This window comes from Macrobrachium nipponense, chromosome 46, assembly GCF_015104395.2.
Source record: "Macrobrachium nipponense isolate FS-2020 chromosome 46, ASM1510439v2, whole genome shotgun sequence".
Lineage (NCBI taxonomy): Eukaryota > Metazoa > Arthropoda > Malacostraca > Decapoda > Palaemonidae > Macrobrachium > Macrobrachium nipponense.
Genome location: NC_061106.1, coordinates 43,614,340 through 43,635,744, shown reverse-complemented (window position 1 = coordinate 43,635,744; position 21,405 = coordinate 43,614,340). Strand labels below are relative to the sequence as shown.

General features: G+C 35.0%; 1 long non-coding RNA gene and 9 other non-coding genes across 10 annotated transcripts in view; 5 read left to right on the top strand and 5 right to left on the bottom strand.

Annotated features, from left to right (window-relative positions):
• Window positions 1-21,405, bottom strand: part of LOC135214993 (uncharacterized) — a 266,054-nt gene that overhangs the window by 123,461 nt on the left and 121,188 nt on the right. The gene's annotated exons all lie outside the window — the stretch shown is intronic.
• Window positions 2,674-2,745, bottom strand: Trnag-ucc (transfer RNA glycine (anticodon UCC)). The gene has a single exon. It is a non-coding gene; the product is annotated as a tRNA-Gly (tRNA).
• Trnag-ucc (transfer RNA glycine (anticodon UCC)) lies at window positions 4,611-4,682 on the bottom strand. The gene has a single exon. It is a non-coding gene; the product is annotated as a tRNA-Gly (tRNA).
• On the top strand, window positions 6,469-6,540 carry Trnag-ucc (transfer RNA glycine (anticodon UCC)). The gene has a single exon. It is a non-coding gene; the product is annotated as a tRNA-Gly (tRNA).
• On the top strand, window positions 8,899-8,970 carry Trnag-ucc (transfer RNA glycine (anticodon UCC)). Its single transcript has one exon. It is a non-coding gene; the product is annotated as a tRNA-Gly (tRNA).
• Window positions 11,874-11,946, top strand: Trnag-ucc (transfer RNA glycine (anticodon UCC)). The gene has a single exon. It is a non-coding gene; the product is annotated as a tRNA-Gly (tRNA).
• Trnag-ucc (transfer RNA glycine (anticodon UCC)) lies at window positions 18,006-18,077 on the bottom strand. Its single transcript has one exon. It is a non-coding gene; the product is annotated as a tRNA-Gly (tRNA).
• Window positions 18,638-18,709, top strand: Trnag-ucc (transfer RNA glycine (anticodon UCC)). The gene has a single exon. It is a non-coding gene; the product is annotated as a tRNA-Gly (tRNA).
• On the bottom strand, window positions 19,550-19,621 carry Trnag-ucc (transfer RNA glycine (anticodon UCC)). Its single transcript has one exon. It is a non-coding gene; the product is annotated as a tRNA-Gly (tRNA).
• On the top strand, window positions 20,180-20,251 carry Trnag-ucc (transfer RNA glycine (anticodon UCC)). The gene has a single exon. It is a non-coding gene; the product is annotated as a tRNA-Gly (tRNA).

The window sequence follows — 21,405 nt, the reverse complement described above, 5'->3', positions numbered from 1 at the left end:
TGGACAGAAGAGGCGAGGGCAGCCTTGAAAATGAGAATCAATGTAAAAAACCTTTTTAATGTTGTTTCCCCAAAATAACGGAAGGTCATTACTGTTATTCAAGTTTAATAGATGTTTCATAAGCAAGGATTGGCGTAAACACCCAAGAGGATGTTACACTCTTCACATAATTGCTTTCAATAAACAAACATGGTGGACACTGGAGAGATTGCCGTTAACCTTTGTTAAGGAAGCCATAAGAGTGTTTTTCTCTAGATAACAGTTCAACATGGACATACTTTGGCTAGCACACCTGTTGAACAAAACCTCTTCCTGTTTGCACCTGGTATTTAAACTGAAAGTTTGCGATGGCCGGGAATCGAACAAGGGTCAACTGCTTGGAAGGAAGGCAGCTATGCTAACCACTATACCACCAATCGCTTAATTAAGTAACATTAAAAGCCTTTTAAGACTTCTAGAGTGAAAATTTTTTTTTAAAACATTCTTCTAAGGTGTAATTTGTGCAGATCTCAATAGTAAAAAAGGTAAGTTTATGTAGGAATGTAAATATTTTCCCTCTTTGTTCCTTAGAATAATCTTTGAGATATATCTCAAAAATTAAGTCAAAACTGCTTTTTATCAAAAATTGTGTTGATCACCATCATATTTTATCAATTACAAATATTCATAAACAATACAAGAAAGGGAGATTGTTCACCTAAATGACAACAAACAATTACTTCCTTCCTGCTATCTCACAACCATAAAATGAAATACGACTGTGAATATTTCTCTTGATGATGTAGTCTCTGATAAAACATTTTTTAAAGCATTAACATTTACTTTTAATTCCGATACCCTCGCTCTTCCGAGTTGCAAACTTCGTCATACAATCCTTATTAACAATCCAATAGTTTAAAAAGTTTTATGATAGTAATATATAATCAATCGCTGGTGGATAGTGGTTAGCATAGCTGCCTTCCAAGCAGTTGCTCCGGTTCGATTCCCGGCCTTCGCACTGCTTCTAGTTTAAATTCCAGGTACACACTCATGTCACGTTGTTAATAACTAAATTCACAGCTACAGACATACTATAACTGCTAATGTTACAAATGGAAAGTTGTAAGGAAAGTTGTAATCATGCATAAAATGCAGTATCCATACCATCTACATAGGTTTCTTTCCTTCAATATTTTCCCTTGAGATCTAATATACATTATAATATTTTTTGCTTATCCCATAAAAATCACTTTCTCTTTGGTCTACCTTTCTCTCCTTTTCCTACTCTTAAAACATTAAAAGATTTTTATTAAATGAAATGATGAAAAATAAAAAAAGTTCATCATATACCAGTCACCTCTAACTAATCTGGAGTCATGTAACCCAAGCGTCCCTTGTATTCATGCCCTAATAGAGAGAGAGAGAGAGAGAGAGAGAGAGAGAGAGAGAGAGAGCGAGAGAGAGAGAGAGAGAGATCTGGCACGGGTCATCAAATTTGAAGGTAGTGGATAGAGAAAGCAGCACGGGGTGGAACCAAAATCAAAATAATATTAAACGCTACAGTGAATACAGTTTGCCAAGAATAACAATTAAAGATCAATGTCACACGAGTTTTGAAAGCCTGTAAGTAGCAGGGGCAGACATAATACTCAGATGATGAAACATGCTTCACACCTACAGAGTTAAGCTGCTCAAGTTTATGGCATGTGTTAGATTGGTATGTTTATTGTGGGAACGTTCACAGAGTAAATCCTTGCCAATTGTTCTAACGTGAACAAGTGTCAAGTCACTCTACTTGCAACTGGTATTTAAACGGGAGTTTGCGATGGTCGGGAATCGAACCGGGTCAACTGCTTGGAAGGCAGCTATGCTAACCACTATACCACCATCACTTAGTTAGGCTGTGTTGACAAACCTTTTATGACATGCAAGTGTGAAAAGAGATTTTATGACATTAAAGGTTGCTACTTAGGGATGTGGATATAAGAAACAGATGGCATCCAAATTATAAATGGTATTACATGAAAAATGTTATTCAAAGAACTATATCAAGAGCAATATACAAAGTCTGATTTCCCAATATCGTCATTAGATAACATCAAGGACCAAGAAGTTCCTATCAACATTTTGGAATTATAAATAGTTAGTATCGTTTATTTAGCAACAGCCCTTTTACTAGCAACATTCATGCAATTTTTGAGATACCTCAAAAGATATAAATGAAACATGAATGAAAATAATTCCCATTTTGTATAAGATTTGTGCAGTTGAGACCGTGAAATATTCCTAAGTCATACCATTAATGTCTTAGTTTTTTTTATCACACTTGAATTTCTTAAGGTTTGGTAATCTAGCTTAACCAAAGTAATGGTGGCGTATTGGTTAGCATAACTGCCTTCCAAGCAGCTGTCTGGGTTTAAATCCGTGCCATGGCAAAATATCTGCTTAAATACCAGGTGCAAATTGAGGATAGGTTATTTGAAACTAATGTCACAATACAGAAACTAATGTAACCAATCATTTTCTTCAAGCTAACCAGAGTTATATGACACAGACATCCACAGACAGAGACATTTGATAAATTTCAGTTGCCTTTGTTATAGGAGCATTTTGTCTTCAACTGTTTAACATACACAAGAGCTGACTAACAACATCATACCAGTCTCTCTGCATCAGGTATTTAAACAGGAGATTTGCGATGGCCGGGAATCGAACCCGGGTCAACTGCTTGGAAGGCAGCTATGCTAACCACTATACCACCATCGCCTGATCAGGTGAAGTTAATATACCTTTTAAAACATTCAAGTGTGAGGAAAGATTTTATGACATTTAAGGCCGCCAAGTTTGGGAGATATGATGGGAGCAAAAGGGAACAAGGCATGAAACAGAAAAGAATATGTAGTCATGTGGTACAAAAAATATTATTAAAGGCAACAGAATCAAGAGAAATTTTCTAAGATAGCATGATTTAACCATATCGTCTAGATAACAGATATGAACAAAATTTCAGTCAACATTTAGGAATGTATAAAATATGTTATGTCATTTAGTTTTAGAATTGCCCCTTTCTCTCTTATCCCCACTTTCCTTGGGATATTTTGAACTGATGACTTAAGATGATGGCCCACATTCCCTTAATGACAAAAAGGAGTTTTCATGTATTGCTTATATATATATATATATATATATATATATATATATATATTATATATATATATATATATATATATATATATATATATAATATATATATATATATATATATATATATATATATATATATATATATATATATATATATATATAATATATATATATATATATATATATATATATATATATATATATATATATATATGTATATATAAATATATATATATATATATATATATATTTATATACTATATATATATATATATATATATATATATATATATATATATATATATATATATATATATGGGTGGGTGGGGGGCCATCATCTTCAGTCATCAGTTCGAAATATCCCAAGGAAAGTTGGGATAAAAGAGAAAGAAAGTGGTTATTCTTAAACTACATGACACACAACCATTTATCATTCCTAAAAGTTGACTGAAATTTTGGTCATATCTGTTATCTTAGACGATATGGTTAAATCATGCTATCTTAGACGATTTCTCTTGATATAGTTGCCTTTAATAATATATTTTTGTACCACATGACTACATATTCTTTATGTTTCATGCCTTGTTCCCTTTTGCTGCCATCATATCTCCCAAACTTGCCCACCTTAAATGTCATAAAATTTTCCCTCACACTTGAATGTTTTAAAAGGTATATTAACTTCACCTTATCAGGCGATGGTGGTATAGTGGTTAGCATAGCTGCCTTCAAGCAGTTTGACCCGGGTTCGATTCCGGCCATCGCAAATCTCCCGTTTAAATACCAGATGCATGTAGAATGGACTCGACACTTCTTCACACTAAAAAGTTGTAAAGGATTTGCTCTGCTAACCTTTCCGGAATAAGCAATACTAATCACCAGATAGTCATAAAATTGAGCATCTTAACTCTGTAGGGTGAAGCATGTTTCATCTTCTGGATAATAATATAAATAAATGAAGAGAAATTAATTTACATTTCAAATAATCTCTTTTGCAGGTGAGACTGAAATAATCCTAAGTCTTACACCTAAATACCTCAAGGTTTTCTTTGCAACTGAATTTCTTAAACGGTTTTGTAAACATAATATCTTAACCAAGCGACGGCGATAGCGGTTAGCATAACTATAGCGGTTAGCATAACTGTCTTCAAAGCAGCTGACCAGGATTCCATTTCGGCTATTGAAAATTTCCAATTAAGACCCTATGCAAAGAGAATGGGAGTTTTGCTCAATGGGGATGTAGATCGAAAGACATCTCAATGTCATTTCTGATCGCAATGAAAATAATTATATAAACGTCAGTTGATCTTCCCACTTGTTGATTATTAATGGATACAGAGGGAATCAACCTCTTCTATTGCAGTATGAAGGTTAAGTTGAAACATGACTTAAGCATTCCAGTTGCAACATTGATTACCTATAACGTTTTTGTAATTATGCCATTACTTTTAACCCATCAGAATTTACATACGATATTTAAACGGGTGTCCTGCGATGGCCGGGAATCGAACCCGGGTCAACTGCTTGGAAGGCAGCTATGCTAACCACTATACCACCATCGCTTGGTTAAGGAAGTGCTGACAAACCTTTTAAAACGTTTTAACTATAAAGGCAGACACTGAAGTATCAAAGGGTTATAACTTTGGAATATTGCAGTTTCAACTGAAAAAAGGTTAATATAAAATGTAAATGATTTGTCGTTCCTATTTCTAACATTATTTGAGAAAATATCTACAAATTTGAAAGCTTTTTTTTGTCATTGGGAAGATGTGGCTCGTCACCTTAGTCATATTCTCTCTCTCTCTCTCTCTCTCTCTATCTCTCTCTCTCTCTCTCGTCATCTCTCTCTCTCTCTCTCTCTATATATATATATATATATATATATATATATATATATATATATACTATATATATATATATTAAAATCCTCCAATTACAGTTACTTTAATTAAATAGGGACAGATATTCACTAGAAGAAAATACTTTCTTTAAGTTTAAATGACTGTGCTTTTTCCGAGAATAACACAATTCACATTGAAAGACCGGATTTGGAAATGTAGAAAGTTAGTCACAATCAATTCTTTCCCAAGATAATCAACAGTCATGTATTCCATGGGGCGTTTATCTATTACTTTCATACCTTAAGACCTTAAGACGTTTGTGTGTGTGTGTGCAGAGAGAGAGAGAGAGAGAGAGAGAGAGAGAGATAGAGAGAAGAGAGAGAGAGAGAGAGAATGGGGGGGGGAAAAACTAGAATGAAAGACATCTCAATGCTACCGGAATCTTTACTTAAATAATAACCTCTGACATTTGAATTCCGTAAAAGGTGAATGAACTATATACCTCTAAGGTAGACTGCACTTTCTCAGGTAAAGCGCTCTTCAAATCTGAGACATGGCATGGACAGAAGAGGCAGGCCAGGCTTCAATGAGAATCAATGTAAAATAATCTTAAGCAACTGGAAGTGTTGTTTCCCCAAAATAACGAAAGGTAATTTACTGTTTATTCAAGTTAATAGATGTTTCATAAGCAGGATTGGCGTAACACCCAAGAGGATGTTACTCTTTTCACAGTAATTGCTTTCAAGCAACAAACATGATGGACTGGGGAGAGATGACTGTTTACCTTTGTTAGGAAGCCATAAGAGTGTTTTTCTCTAGACAACTGTTAACATGGACATACTTGGCTAGCACACATGTTGAACAAAACCTCTTCCTGTTTGCACCTTGGTATTTAAACTGAAAAGTTTGCGATGGCCGGGGAATCGAACCCGGGTCAACTGCTTGGAAGGCAGCTATGCTAACCACTATAACCACATCGCCTGACTCACAATGTTAATAAACCTTACAAGACATCTAGTGTTAAGCAAGATTGTAGATATTTAAGGTACTTTAGGGGGTGTTCAATAGAAAAAAAAAAAAAAAATTAGAATGGAAACTATTTTCTCTTTATGTACAATGAGTTATTTATCAGGAAATTATGTGTGAAAAAACTGCGTTTTTTTTTTTTCAAAGGCTGCATTGATCAAACATAAGTATTAATTCAAAATAGCCATAAAAAAATATAATGAAAAAGAAACGAGGTCTTTCTTAAACAAAAATTATTATCCAAATAATTTACCACTTCAAAATGCTTGACCCTCTTTCCTTTGTTATCTTATGGACCATATAAACGAAACTCGATGGTGAATATTTCTCTTGATGCTGTAGCATTTGATTGAAAAGTTTTTGAAGTGATAACATTTACCTGTTTATCTGATGCCATCGATTTTCCCAAGTTGCAAGCTTTGGCATAAAATCCTTCTTCACACTTTACATGTCATAAAAGGTTTGTCAGCAACACATGTAAGCGATGGTGGTATAGTGGTTAGCATAGCTGCCTTCCAAGCAGTTGACCCGGGTTCGATTCCCGGCCATCGCAAAACTTCCCTTTAAATACCACATACACACACTGTATAATATAATATTAATCAATGTTCGCCTGGAACTTCAAAATTCCCACGATAATCGGGAAATATACTGAAGTAGCACTGGAAAAGGTTAGTCACACAATATCGAAAGGTAATCAAACAGATTTGTTTCTCTGTGTATCCAGAATTCTAATGACCAACTACATCCTTACCACATTATTTTCTGTAGGTCTGATAATGGTATCATACTATATTTTGACTCATTTTCAGTAAAACACACCCCCCCCACCCCCTTCCCCCTCTCTCTCTCTCTCTCTCTCAAAATCTCTCTCTCTCTCTCTCTCTCTCTCTCTCTCTCTCTGGTAAAACCCTTCAATTGCAGCTGCCACTCATAATTTTAAAAACCTACCCCCTTTCACTTTCCTTAATTCCTAACTTTTTCATTAACAAGGGGAAGGCATAAAAAACTTAAGAGGATGAAAAGCAATTCACAGTGAACTTTGGTTTCATTGATCAAACTTTGGTGGCTCTGGATAAATCCCCGATGACCTTGTTGAAGAAGCCATTGAGAGTGCCATTCTGCTTGTAAACTATTTAAACATGGACAGTACTTTGACTAACACACCTGTTGAACAAAAACCTCTTCCTGTTTGCACCTGGTATTTAAACAGGAAGTTTGCGATGGCCGGGAATCGAACCAGGGTCACTGCTTGGAAGGCAGCTATGCTAACCCACTATACCACCATCGCTGGATGTGGTACTGGATGTAATGATGTTAAAAACCTTTTAAGACATTCTAGAATGAAGAAAATTTTTAAAACGTTCTTCTAAGGTGTAATTTGTGAGATTTCAATAGCAAAAAAGGTAGGTTTATGTAGAATGTAAATTTTTTATTTTTCCCTCTTTGTTCCTAGCATAATCTTTTTGCGATATATCTCAAGAATTAAGTCAAAACTGCTTTTTATCAAAGATTGAGTTGATCAACATATTTTATCAATTAAAGATATTCCTAAACAATGCAAGAAAGTGAGATTGTTCACCCAAATGACACAAACAATTCCTGTCTTCCTGCTATCTCATAGCCATAAAATGAAATAAGACTGTAAATATTTATCTTGAAGCTGTAGTCTCTGATAAAACATTTTTTAAAGCATTAACATTTATTAACACTTCAATATTTTAAAAGGCTTCATAATAGTACCATATAATTATGCGATGGTGGTATAGTGGTTAATCGCAAAATTGCCATTTAGATATCAGGCTCAAACTCTAGAGAAGGGTTGTTCACTAACAATGTTGGCCAGAAACTGGAATTTCAATATTCCCATGAAAATGGAAACACTGGAGCTGCAACTGAAAAGTTATTCACACACGAAAAAAAACACAATATCGAAAATGAATCAAAAAATTTCTTTCCCACTGTAGCAAGGATGTAACTACCTAGCTATATACAAATACTCATTGCGACCAATTATACTTTTGGATCTCTCTCTCTCTCTCTCTCTCTCTCTCTCTCTCTCTCTCTCTCTCATTGGTCAAATCCCCCATGGCATCTAAATGAATTTTGACTGATTTCCAGTATGGCCCATCAAATCTTATGATAGTGGTTATTCATAATGCTCATAAGATGAAACATGCTCCACTGTATTTGCTTTTGTTGTCAGATTTGATGAATTTAGAAAACTTAGTGTTGCATGTGTAGTGGAGAAAGTTAAACAAAACCCCTTAATGTTCGCACCCGGTATTTAAATGGTAGTTTTGCGAAGGCCGGGAATCGAAACCGGGTCAACTGCTTGGAAGGCAGCTATGCTAACCTCTATACCACCATCGCTTGATCTTTTCAACATAACAAACCTTTTAAGACATTGAAGAGTGAAGAAAGATTTCTTCAAGACATTCACTGTTGTGACTTTGGGAGATGGGAGTACAAGGAAAACTAGTCATCAAACTTAAATGAAAATGTTATCACACAGAAAATATATCATTCAAAGACAACAGCACCAAAAGACGTATTCAAAGATAGTCTGACTTCACCATAAGGTCTTCAGATAACTGCAAAGAAAAGAAAATATCAACAGTTTGAATTTGTAACTGGTTAGGTTTCATTCAGTTTAACATTTATCCTATTTCTCATGATTATTTTTCATGATAATTTATGATGAACTTCATTATCTGTGCCAATAAAGATCTTTAACACTCTAACATAATTTTTGAAACATTTAAAAAATAATATACATGAAACAAAAATCATAAACATTTTATATTTGCAGTTTAAATCATTAAATTTTCCTTTGTCACAACCTTAAATGTCTTAAAATGCTTATTCACACTTGCATGTCATAAAAGGTTTGTTAACACAGCTTTACTATGCGATGGTGGTATAGTGGTTAGCATAGCTGCCTTCCAAGCAGTTGACCCGGGTTCGATTCCCGGCCATCGCAAACTTTCAGTTTAAATATCCCCCCCAACAATGCAAATCATGAGAGTCATTTAAACATATAATCATGAAAACATAATTACTAATGTTGCAACTGGAATGTTACAAGATATCCATTTTCAGCAAAAAAAAAAAAAAAAAAAACAAAAAATCTAAACTGTAAAAGACATGTGGTTCTCCCCAATATCTAGAAACCTAAAAATAACAACCGAGCTTATCATCTGTTATTTATTCCCACATATTTTCCGTCAAGGCTGATAAGAAACAAAGCCTAATTTGAGTCCTTCCATGACATATTCTCTCTCTCTCTCTCTCTCAACCCACATACATATCTTCAGAAGTTTGAAATTAAACATTTACTGTTTAATTTCAAACTTCTGAAGATATGTATGTGGGTTGTGTGAGTGAGAGAGAGAGAGAATTAGTCATGGAATACTCAAATTAAGTTTAGTGCCATATCAGCCCTTGATGGACAATAATGTGGGAATAAATAACAGTTGATAAGCTCAGTCGTTTATTTTTAGGTTTCTAGATACTGGGGAGAACCACCTGTCTTTTACAGTTTAGATTTTTTTTTTGCTGATGGATAACTTGTACAATTCAGTTGCAACAATTAGTAATTATGTTTTCATGATTATATGCTTAAATGACCCCTCCATAATTTGCCAATGGGGTATTTGAAACTGAGAGTTTGCGATGGCCGGGAATCGAACCCGGGTCAACTGCTTGGAAGGCAGCTATGCTAACCATATACCACCATCGCTTACTTAGACTATGGTTGACAAACCTTTTATGACATGCAAGTGTGAATAAGCATTTTAAAGACATTTAAGGTTGTGACTTAGGAAAATTAATGATTTCACGGTAAAAAAAAAAAATAACGTTTACATGATTTTTGTTTTTTGGTATATTATTTTGATATATTCACAAAATTATGTTAAGGATGATTATTGCCACAGAACATGAAGTTCTTCATCATTTATTATCAGTTGAATAGAATCAGGAGAAAATAGGCTAACTGTTAACTGAATGAAACCCTAAACAGTTACAAATTCAAAATGTTGATATTTTCATGGCTTTGCTGTTATCTGGAGACCTTATGTGAGATAAGCCAATTTGAATGTGTCTGTCAGTGATGTTGTCTTTGAATAATATATTTTCTGTTTGATAGCATTTTCATTTGAGTTTGATGGCTAGTTCTCCTTGTTACTCCCATCTCCCAAAGTCACAACAGTGAATATCTTTAAAAAATCTTTTCTTCACTCTTGAATGTCTTAAATGTTTGTTAGCGTAATAAGATCAAGATGAATGGTGGTATAGTGGTTAGCACAGCTGCCTTCCAAGCAGTTGACCCAGGTTCGATTCCCGGCCCATCGAACAAAACTACCATTTAAAATACCAGGTGGAAACAGAAAGGGGTTTTGTTTAACATGTTATGACAATCAAAACTCACTATCCACTACACTTGTAACACTAAGCTCTAAATTCACCAAAATTTGAACCAAAAAGACCAATATGGTGGAGCATGTTCATCCTATGAGTCTTCTGTTTTAACCACTATCATAAGGTTTGATGGGCCATAACAATACAAGGGCATTCCATCCATTGAGTATTGTGGCATGTCTCTTGATCATTGAACTTTTCAGAAGTCATTTGTCAGTAATTATTATTTGTTTATTTTAGTATTTTCTTTTGCAATGATATCTATTTGTTTCATCCTCACAGTGTTGTTTCTCGTCACCTCCCTACCCCCACCCCTCTCTCTCTCTCTCTCTCTCTCTCTCTCTCTCTCTCTCTCTCTCTCTCTCACACACACACACACACACACACACATGCCAAAAGGGATAGGGTGAGTTTTGAAATGACTCTAGAATTGTCCTGTAGATTTGTTACCTGTGATTATGGACCTTTATTTTTTTATGTCATTTCTTAAAATGGTGATTTTATTTGACTGTGCTAAAGCTATTGGGAGTTTCCATCACTTAGTAGATATATTTTTTACCATCTACAGGATATAACATAAGCAAAAGGAATGCAAAGATATTTTGTCTAGTGAATATCCTCTACAGTTATAACCTCCATTGTTTATTTTTAGTTTCTAGATACTGGGGAGAACAACTTTTCTTTTACAGTTTAGATTTTTTGCTGATGGATGATTTGTGGGGTAACATTCCAGTTGAATCATTAGTAATTATTGGGTTTCGGAGGAATTATTGTTTGTTTTAAATAACCCCTCATGATTTGCATGAATGGGATATTTTAAACTGGAAAGTCTGCGATGGCCGGGAATCGAACCCGGGTCAACTGCTTGGATAGCAGCTATGCTAACCACTATACCCACCATCGCATAGTGAAGCTGTGTTAACAAACCTTTTATGGGCATGCAAGTGCGAAGAAGGGAGTTTAAGACATTTAAGGTTGTGATTTCATGAAAATTTTACTATTTCAGCAGTGACAAAAAAGTTTATAGGAAATGTTTAATTATTTACCTTTGTTTCATGTATATTATTTTTTAAGTTTCAAAAAATTATGTTAAAGATCCTTATTGGAGTAGAAAATGAGTTCATCAAAATAAATTCAATTAAATTATATAATCATGAAAAATTAGGATAATTGTTTAAACTGAATGAAGTCGCATAACCAGTATAAATTTCAAAATGTTGATATTATCTTAGCTTTTTTCTGTTATCAATTCAGTCCTTATGGTGAAATAAAAGACTATCTTTGAATATGTCTCTTGGTGCTTTGTCGTTGAACAATATATTTTCTGTGTGATAACATTTTCATTTAAGTTTGATGACTAGTTTTCGTTGATATTCCCACCTCCCAAAGCTGCAACAGTAAATGTCTTAAAAATCTTTCTTGACTCTTGAATGTTTTAAAAGGTTTGTTCTGTTGAAAAGATTAGCGATGGTGGTATAGTGGTTAGCATAGCTGCCTTCCAAGCAGTTGGACCCGGGTTCGATTCCCGGCCATCGCAAAAACTACCCATTTAAATACCAAGGGGGAAACAGAAAGGGGTTTTTGTTAAACAGCATGGACAATCAAAGCTCGCCTATCCACTACACATGCAACACTAAGCTCTCACCTCTACATTTTACCAAATTTGACCAAAAGACCAAATATGGTGGAGCATGTTTCATCCAGTGAGTGTTATGCCTAACCACTATCATTAGATTTGATGGGCCATACCATAGAAGGGACATTCCATCCATTGAGTCTTGTGGCAGGTCCCTTGATCATTGAACTTTTCAGGAGTCATTTGTCAGTAATTATTATTAATCATTTATTGCAAAGAGTATTTTCTTTTGCAATGATACTATTCTGGTTTTTCATTCCCTCACAGTTTGTTTACTCCACGTCACCTCCCTCCCCCGCCCCTCCTCTCTCTCTCTCTCTCTCTCTCTCTCTCTCTCTCTCTCTCTCTCTCTCGCTCTCTCTCTCTCTCATTTCCATAGACACACATGTCAAAAGGGATAGGGTAGTTTGAATGAATTGTCTGTAGAGTTCCCCTGTGATTATGGACCTTTTTTTTTATTTGTTCCTAACCTCGTGTTTTTATGTGGACTGTGCTAAAGCTATTGGGAGTTTTCCATCAGTTCGTAGTATCTTTTATCTTCCCCAATATATAAAGTAAGCAAGTAACGCAAAGATATCTTGTCTTAGTGAAAATCTTTCAGCGTTATTTATTATTAATGAAAATCTCCTGAATTTATGGACTATGTGAGAGAAGAGAGAGAGAGAATACCGTGAAATGCTCAAAATAGGTATTGTGTCATGTCAGCCCTTGACGGAAAATAATGTGGGAAAAAAATAACAGTTGTTGAAAAGCTCAGCTGTTTATTTTAAGTTTCTAGATACTGTTGAGAACAACCTTCCCTTCTTTTACAGTTTAGATTTTTTGCGGGGTGATGGGATGACTTTCAACATTCCAGTTGAATATTGGTAATTAGGTTTCATATCTATGATATGTTTAAATGACCCATTATAATTTGCATGGGTTATTTAAACTGAAAGTTTGGCGATGGCCGGGAATCGAACCCGGGTCAACTGCTTGAAGGCAGCTATGCTAACCACTATACCACCATCGCTTACTTAGGCTATGTTGACAAACCTTTTATGACATGCAAGTGTGAATAAGCATTTTAAAGATAAAACTTTAAATGTTGTGACTTAAGAAAACAAAAATTTAATGATTTCAACTATAAAAAAAAAATAACGTCTACATAAAATGTTTTCGTGATTTTTGTTTTTGTGATATTTATTTTGATATATTTCACAAATTATGTTAAGGAGCTTATTGACACGAACATAAAGTTCTTCATATATATTATCAGGTGAATAGAATCATGAGAAAAAAAATAGGATAACTGTTAAACTGAATGAAACCTAAACAGTTTCAAATTCAAAAATGTTGGATATTTTCATGGCTTTGCTGTTATCTGGAGACCTTATGGTGAGATAAGCCACTTTTGAATGTGTCCTGTTTTAGTGGTTAGTGATGTTGTCTTTGAATAATATATTCTGTGTGATAGCATTTTCATTTGAGTTTGATGACTAGTTCTCCTTGTTTACTCCCATCTCCCAAAGTCACAACAGTGAATATCCCCCCTTTTTTGGTAAAAAATCTTTTTTCTTCACTCTGGGAATGTCTTAAAAGGTTGTTAGCGTGAATAAGATCAAGCGATGGTGGTATAGTGGTTGCATAGCTGCTTCCAAGCAGTTGACGCCGGGTTCGATTCCCGGCCATCGCAAAAAACTACTACCATTTAAATACAGGTGGAACAGAAAGGGGTTTTTGTTTAAACATGTATGACAATCAAAACTCACGATCCACTACACTTGTAACACTAAGCTCTAAAATTCACCAAATTTGAACAAAAAGACCAAATATGGTGGAGCATGTTTTCATCCTATGAGTGTTCTGTTAACCACCATCATAAGTTTGATGGGCCATAAACATAGAGTATTGTGGCATGTCTCTTAATCATTGAACTTTTTAGAAGTCATTTGTCAGTAAATTATTATTAATTATTTATTGCAAAGAGTATTTTCTTCTGCAATGATATCTATTCTGGTTTCATTCCTCACAGTGTTGCTCCTCGTCACCTCCCTACCCCCCCCCCCCCTCCCCCCCCTCTCTCTCTCTCACACACACAGACACCACATGTCAAAAGGATAGATGAGTTGAATGACTCCAGAATTGCTGTAGAGTTACCTGTGATTAGGACATTTTTTATTTCATTTCTTAAAATGGTGATTTTATTTTGACTGTGCTGAAAGCTATTGGGAGTTTCCATCACTTCGCAGATATATTTTTTACCATCTCACAAGTATATATATATATAAAACATAAGCAAAAAGAAATGCAAAGATATCTTGTCTAGCGAATATCCTTTAACAATTATATCCTCGCATTTATTTTTAGGTTTTCTATATACTGGGGAGAACACCTTTCTTTTACAGTTTTAGATTTTTTGCTGATGGATGATTTTGTAAAACTTCCAGTTGCATCATTAGTAATCATGATTATTGTTTATTTAAATACCCCCCTCATGAATTTGCATGAGGATATTTAAACTGAAAGTCTGCGATGGCCGGGAATCGAACCCTGGGTCAACTGCTTGGAAGGCAGCTATGCTAACACTATACCACCATCGCATAGTGAAAACTGTGTTTAACAAACTTTTATGACATGCAAGTGCGAAGAAGGATTTTTAAGACATTTAAGGTTGTGATTCATGTTTTAAAATTTTGCCTATTCAACAGTGAAAAAAAAACAAGTTTAGGAAATGTTAATTAATTTACCTTTGTTTCATGTAGATTATTTTTTTTAAATGTTTCAAAAATTATGTTAAAGATCCTTATTGGAGTAGAAAATAAAGTTTATCATAAATTATCATTAAATATAATCATGAAAAATTGGGATAATTGTTAAAACTAAATGAAGTGCCTACCCAGTTATAAATTCAAAATGTTGATATTATCTTAGGCTTTTTCTGTCTTAAACGACCTTATGGTGAAATAAGACTCTCTTTGAATATGCTCTTGGTGCTTTTGTCGTTTTGAACAATATATTTTCTATGTGATAACATTTTCATTTAGTTTGATGACTAGTTTTCCTTGTACTCCCATCTCAAACCCCAAAGTCACAACCAGTGAATGTCTTGAAGAAATCTTTTCTTAACTCTTGCATATCTTAAAGGTTTTATTCTGTTGAAAAGATCAAGTGATGGTGTATAGTGGTTAGCATAGCTGCCTTCAAGCAGTTGAAACCCGGGTTCGATTTCCCGCCATCGCAAAACTACCATTTTAAATGCCATCGCAAAACTACCATTTAAATACCAAACGGTTGAAAACAGAAGGGGTTTTTGTTAAACAGGGATGACAATCAAAACTCGCTATCCACTACACATGCAACACATAAGCTCTCTACTCTACATTCACCAAATTTGACCAAAGACCAAACATGGTGGAGCATGTTTCATCCAGTGAGTGTTATGCATAAAAGGACCGAGATCGATTAGCATGACATTTAATTAGACAAAGTACACGTTCAAGTTCTAAAGAAAGATTAAAGACTGTCTTAGGGCTTTTGGTTTAACATAAGGTGGTTATCTAAGCTCTAATGTACCAGGGCCACTGATTAAAAGAGTTCGTGACCGAAAACACCCACGTTGGTCGTTTTTTATCCGGTTTGGCTTAAGCTTAAAATAGGGCTTGTGACAGTGCCTTTGACAAAGTTATTACCCAGAAAACACTCATTCGATGTTGCTACACCTACAAAGAATAATAATAATAGTTTCTCAATCTTCTCTCTATCTCTCTCTCTCTCTCTCTCTCTCTCTCCCCTCTCTCTCTCTCTCACACACACAACACATTTCCAAAGACACGCATGTCATAATGGATAGGGGGAGTGAATGACTCCAGAATTGTCTGTAAGAGTTCCCTGTTGATTATGGACTATTTTTTTTTTATTTCCTAACCTGGTGTTTTTATGTGGACTGTGCTAAAAGCTTATTGGGAGTTTCCATCCACTCGTAGGTATCTTTTTTATCTTCCCACAGTATAAATAAAGTAAGCAAGTAATGCAAAGATATCTTGTCTTAGTGAAAATCTTTCAGCTTATTATTTAATGAAAATCTCCTGATTTATGTACTATGTGAGAGAGAGAGAGAAGAATACCGTGAAATAAGACTCAAAATAGGTCTGTGTCATGTTAGGCTTCCGGAAAATAATGTGGAAAAATAACTAAGTTGAAAAGCTCAGCTGTTGTTTATTTTTTAGGTTTTCTAGATAACCTGGGGAGAACAACCTTCCCTTCTTTTGTTTACATTTAGATTTTTGCTGATGGATGACTTTCAACATTCCAGTTGCAAATATTGGAAATTAGGTTTCATATCTATGATATGTTTAAATGACCCCTTATAAGTTTGCAGGGGTTATTTAAACTGAAAGTTTGCGATGGCCGGGAATCGAACCCGGGTCAACTGCTTGGAAGGCAGCCTATGCTAACCACTATACCCACCATCGCTTACTTAAAGCTAAGTTGACAAACCTTTTATGACATGCAAGTGTGAATAAGCATTTTAAAGACATTTAAGGTTGTACTTAGGAAAATTTATGATGTCAACTGTAAAAAGAAAAAAAAATAACGTTTACATAAAATGTTCATGAGTTTTGTTTTTTGTATTATTTTTCATATATTATCACAAATTATGTTAAGGATGACTTATTGACACAGAACATGAGGTTCTTCATCATATATTATCATTGAATAGAATCATGAGAAAAATAGGATAACTGTTTAAAAACTGAATGAAACCTAAACAGGTCCACAAATTCAAATGTTGATATTTTCATGGCATTGCTGCTATCTGGGACCTTATGGTGAGATAAGCCATTTGAATGTGTCTGTCAGTGATGTTGTCTTGAATAATATATTTTCTGTGTGATAGCATTTTTCATTTGGGTTTTGATGACTAGTTCTCCTTGTTACTCTTTCCCACCTCCCAAAGTCACAACAGTGAATATCTAAAAAATCTTCTTCACCTTGAATGTCTTAAAAGGTTTGTAAGTGTATTAAGAACAAGCAATGGTGCTATAGTGGTTAGCATAGCTGCCTTCCAAGCAGTGACCCTGGTTCAATTCACGGCCATCGCAAAACTACCATTTAAATACCAGGTGGAAACAAAAGGCTTTTGTTTTTAACATGTATGACAATCAAAACTCACTATCCACTACACTTGTAACACTAAGCTCTAAATTCACCAAATTTGACCAAAAAGACCAATATGGTGGGGGGAGCATGTTTTCACCTATGAGTGTTCTGCTTAACCACCATCATAAGGTTTGATTGGACAATAAACATAGAAGGGGCATTCCATCCACTGAGTATTGTGGCATGTCTCTTGATCATTGAACTTTTCAGAAGTCTTTTGTCAGTAATTATTATTTCTTATTTATTGCAAAGAGTATTTTCTTTTGCAATGATATCTATTCTGGTTTCATTCCTCACAGTGTTGTTCCGCGTCACTTCCCTAAACACCCCCCTCTCTCTCTCTCTCTCTCTCTCTCTCTCTCTCTCTCTCTCTCTCTCTCTCTCTCTCTCACACACACATGTCTAAAGGGATAGGTGAGTTGAATGACTCCAGAATTGTCTGTAGAGTTACCTGTGATTATGGACCATTTTTTATTCCATTTCTTAAAATAGTGATTTTATTTTGACTGTGCTAAAGCTATTTGTAGTTTCCATCACTTCGTAGATATATTTTTTATCATCTCACAGGATATAACATAAGCAAAAGGAATGCAAAGATATCTTGTCTAGTGAATATCCTTTAACAATTATAACCTCTGTCGTCTAGTTTTAGGTTTCTAGATACTGGGGAGAACAACTTTTCTTTTACAGTTTAGATCTTTTGCTGATGGATGATTTGTAACATTCCAGTTGCATCATTAGTAATTATGTTTTCATGATTATTGTTTGTTTAAATACCCTCCTCATGATTTGCATGAGGGATATTTAAACTGAAAGTTTGCGATGGCCGGGAATCGAACCCGGGTCAACTGCTTGGAAGGCAGCTATGCTAACCACTATACCACCATCGCTTACTTAGGTTATTGTTGACAAACCTTTTATGACATTGGAAGTGTGAATAAGCATTTTAAGACATTTTTAAGGTTGTGACTTAGGAAAATTTAATGATTTCAACAGTAATAAAAAAAAATAACGTTTACATAAAATGTTCATGATTTTTGTTTTTTGTATATTATTTTGATATATTTCACAAATTATGTTAAGGATGCTTATTGACACAGAACATGAAGTTCTTCATCATATATTATCAGTTGAATACAATCAAGAGAAAAATAGGATAAACTGTTAAACTGAAAGAAACCTAAACAGTTACAAATCAAATGTTGATATTTTCATGGCTTTGCTGGTTATCTGGAGACCTTATGGTGAGATAAGCGACTTTGAATGTGTCTATTAGTGATGTTGTCTTTGAATAATATATTTTCTGTGTGTGATAGCATTTTCATTTGAGTTTGATGACTAGTTCTCCTTGTTACTCCCATCTCCTAAAGGCCACAACAGTGAATATCTTTAAAAAATCTTTTCATCACTCTGAATGTCTTAAAAGATTTGTCAGGGTAGTTAAAATCAAGCGATGGTGGTATAGTGGTTAGCATAGCTGCCTTCCAAGCAGTTGACCCGGGTTCGATTCCCGGCCATCGCAAAACTACCATTTAAATACCAGGTGGAAACAGAAAGGGGTTTTGTTTAACATGTATGACAATCAAAACTCACTATCCACTACACTTGTAACACTAAGCTCTAAATTCACCAAATTTGACCAAAAAGACCAAATATGGTGGAGCATGTTTCATCCTATGAGTGTTCTGTTTAACCACCATCATAAGGTTGATGGGCCATAACATAGAGCAATGTGGCATGTCTCTTGATCATTGAACTTTTCAGAAGTCATTTGTCAGTGATTATTATTAATTATTTATTGCAAAGAGTATTTTCTTTTGCAATGATATCTATTCTGTATCATTCCTCACAGTGTTGCTCTCGTCACCTCCCTACCACCCCCCTCTCTCTCTCTCTCTCTCTCTCTCTCTCTCTCTCTCTCTCTCTCTCTCTCACACACACACACATGTCAAAAGGGATAGGTGAGTTGAATGACTCCAGAATGTTTGTAGAGTTACCTGTGATTATGGACCATTTTTATTCCATTCTTAAAAGGGTGATTTTATTTTGACTGTGCTAAAGCTATTGGGAGTTTCCATCACTTCGTAGATATATTTTTTATCATCTCACAGGATATAACATAAGCAAAAGGAATGCAAAGATATCTTGTCTAGTGAATATCCTTCAACAATTATAACCTCCGTCGTTTATTTTTAGGTTTCTAGATACTGGGGAGAACAACCTTTCTTTTACAGTTTAAATGTTTTCCTGATGGATGATTCGTAACATTCCAGTTGCATCATTAGTAATTATGTTTTCATGATTATTGTTTGTTTAAATAACCCCCTCATGATTTGCATGAGGGATATTTAAACTGAAAGTTTGCGATGGCCGGGAATCGAACCCGGGTCAACTGCTTGGAAGGCAGCTATGCTAACCACTATACCACCATCGCATAGTGAAGCTGTGTTAACAAACCTTTTATGACATGCAAGTGCGAAGAAGGATTTTAAGACATTTAAGGTTGTGATTCATGAAAATTTTACTATTTCAGCAGTGAAAAAAAAAAGTTTTATAGGAAATGGTATTAATTTACCTTTGTTTCATGTAGAATTATTTTTAAATGTTTCAAAAATTATGTTAAAAAAGATACCTTATTGGAGTAGAAAATAAAGTTCATCATAAATTATCAATTAAATATAATCATGAAAAATTAGGATAATTGTTAAACTGAATGAAGTCGCCTACCCAGTTATAAATTCAAAATGTTGATATTATCTTAGCTTTTTCTGTTATCTTAAGACCTTATGGTGAAATAAGACTATCTTTGAATATGTCTCATGGTGTGCTGTGTCGTTGAACAATATATTTTTCTTGGGATAATATTTTCATTTAAGTTTGATGACTAGTTTTCGTTGATATTCCCACCTCCCAAAGCTGCAACAGTAAATGTCTTAAAAATCTTTCTTCACTCTTGAATGTTTTAAAAGGTTTGTTCTGTTGAAAAGATCAAGCGATGGTGGTATAGTGGTTAGCATAGCTGCCTTCCAAGCAGTTGACCCGGGTTCGATTCCCGGCCATCGCAAAACTACCATTTAAATACCAGGTGGAAACAGAATGGGGCTTTGTTAAACATGTATGACAATCAAAACTCACTATCCACTACACATGCAACACAAAGCTCTCTACCTCTACATTCACCAAATTTGAACCAAAAGGACCAAATATGTGGAGCATGTTTCACCCAGTGAGTGTTATGCCTAACCACTATCATTAGATTTGATGGCCATACCATAGAAGGGGGGTGGGGGGACATTCCATCCATTGAGTATTGTGGCATGTCTCTTGATCATTGAACATTTCAGAAGTCCTTTGTCAGTAATTATTATTAATTATTTATTGCAAAGAGTATTTTTTTTTTCTTTTGCAATGATATCTATTCTGGTTTCATTCCTCACAGTGTTACTCAACGTTCACCTCCCTCCGGGGGCCCCCCCCCCCACCCCCGCCCCCCGCCCCGCCCCTCCTCTCTCTCTCTCTCTCTCTCTCTCTCTCTCTCTCTCTCTCTCTCTCTCTCTCTCATTTCCATAGACACGCATGTCAAAAGGGATAGGGGAGTTGAATGAATCCAGAATTGTCTGTAGAGTTCCCTGTGATTATGGACCTTTTTTTTTATTTCCTAACCTCGTGTTTTTATGTGGACTGTGCTAAAGCTATTGGGAGTTTCCATCACTCCGTAGGTATTTTTTTTATCTTCCCAGAGTATATAAAGTAAGCAAGTAATGCAAAGATATCTTGTCTTAGTGAAAATCTTTCAGCATTTATTATTTAATGAAAATCTCCTGAATTTATGGACTATGTGGAGAGAGAGAGAGAGAGAATACCGTGAAATGACTCAAAATAGGTCTTGTGTCATGTCAGCCCTTGACGGAAAATAATGTGGGAATAAATAACAGTTGAAAAGCTCAGCTGTTTATTTTTAGGTTTCTAGATACTGGGGAGAACAACCTTCCCTTCTTTTACAGTTTAGATTTTTTGCTGATGGATGACTTTCAACATTCCAGTTGCAATATTGGTAATTAGGTTTTCATATTTATGATATGTTTAAATGACCCCTTATAATTTGCATTGGGTATTAAACTGAAAGTTTGCGATGGCCGGGAATCGAACAAAACCCGGGTCAACTGCTTGGAAGGCAGCTATGCTAACCCACTATACACCATCGCTTACTTAGGCTAT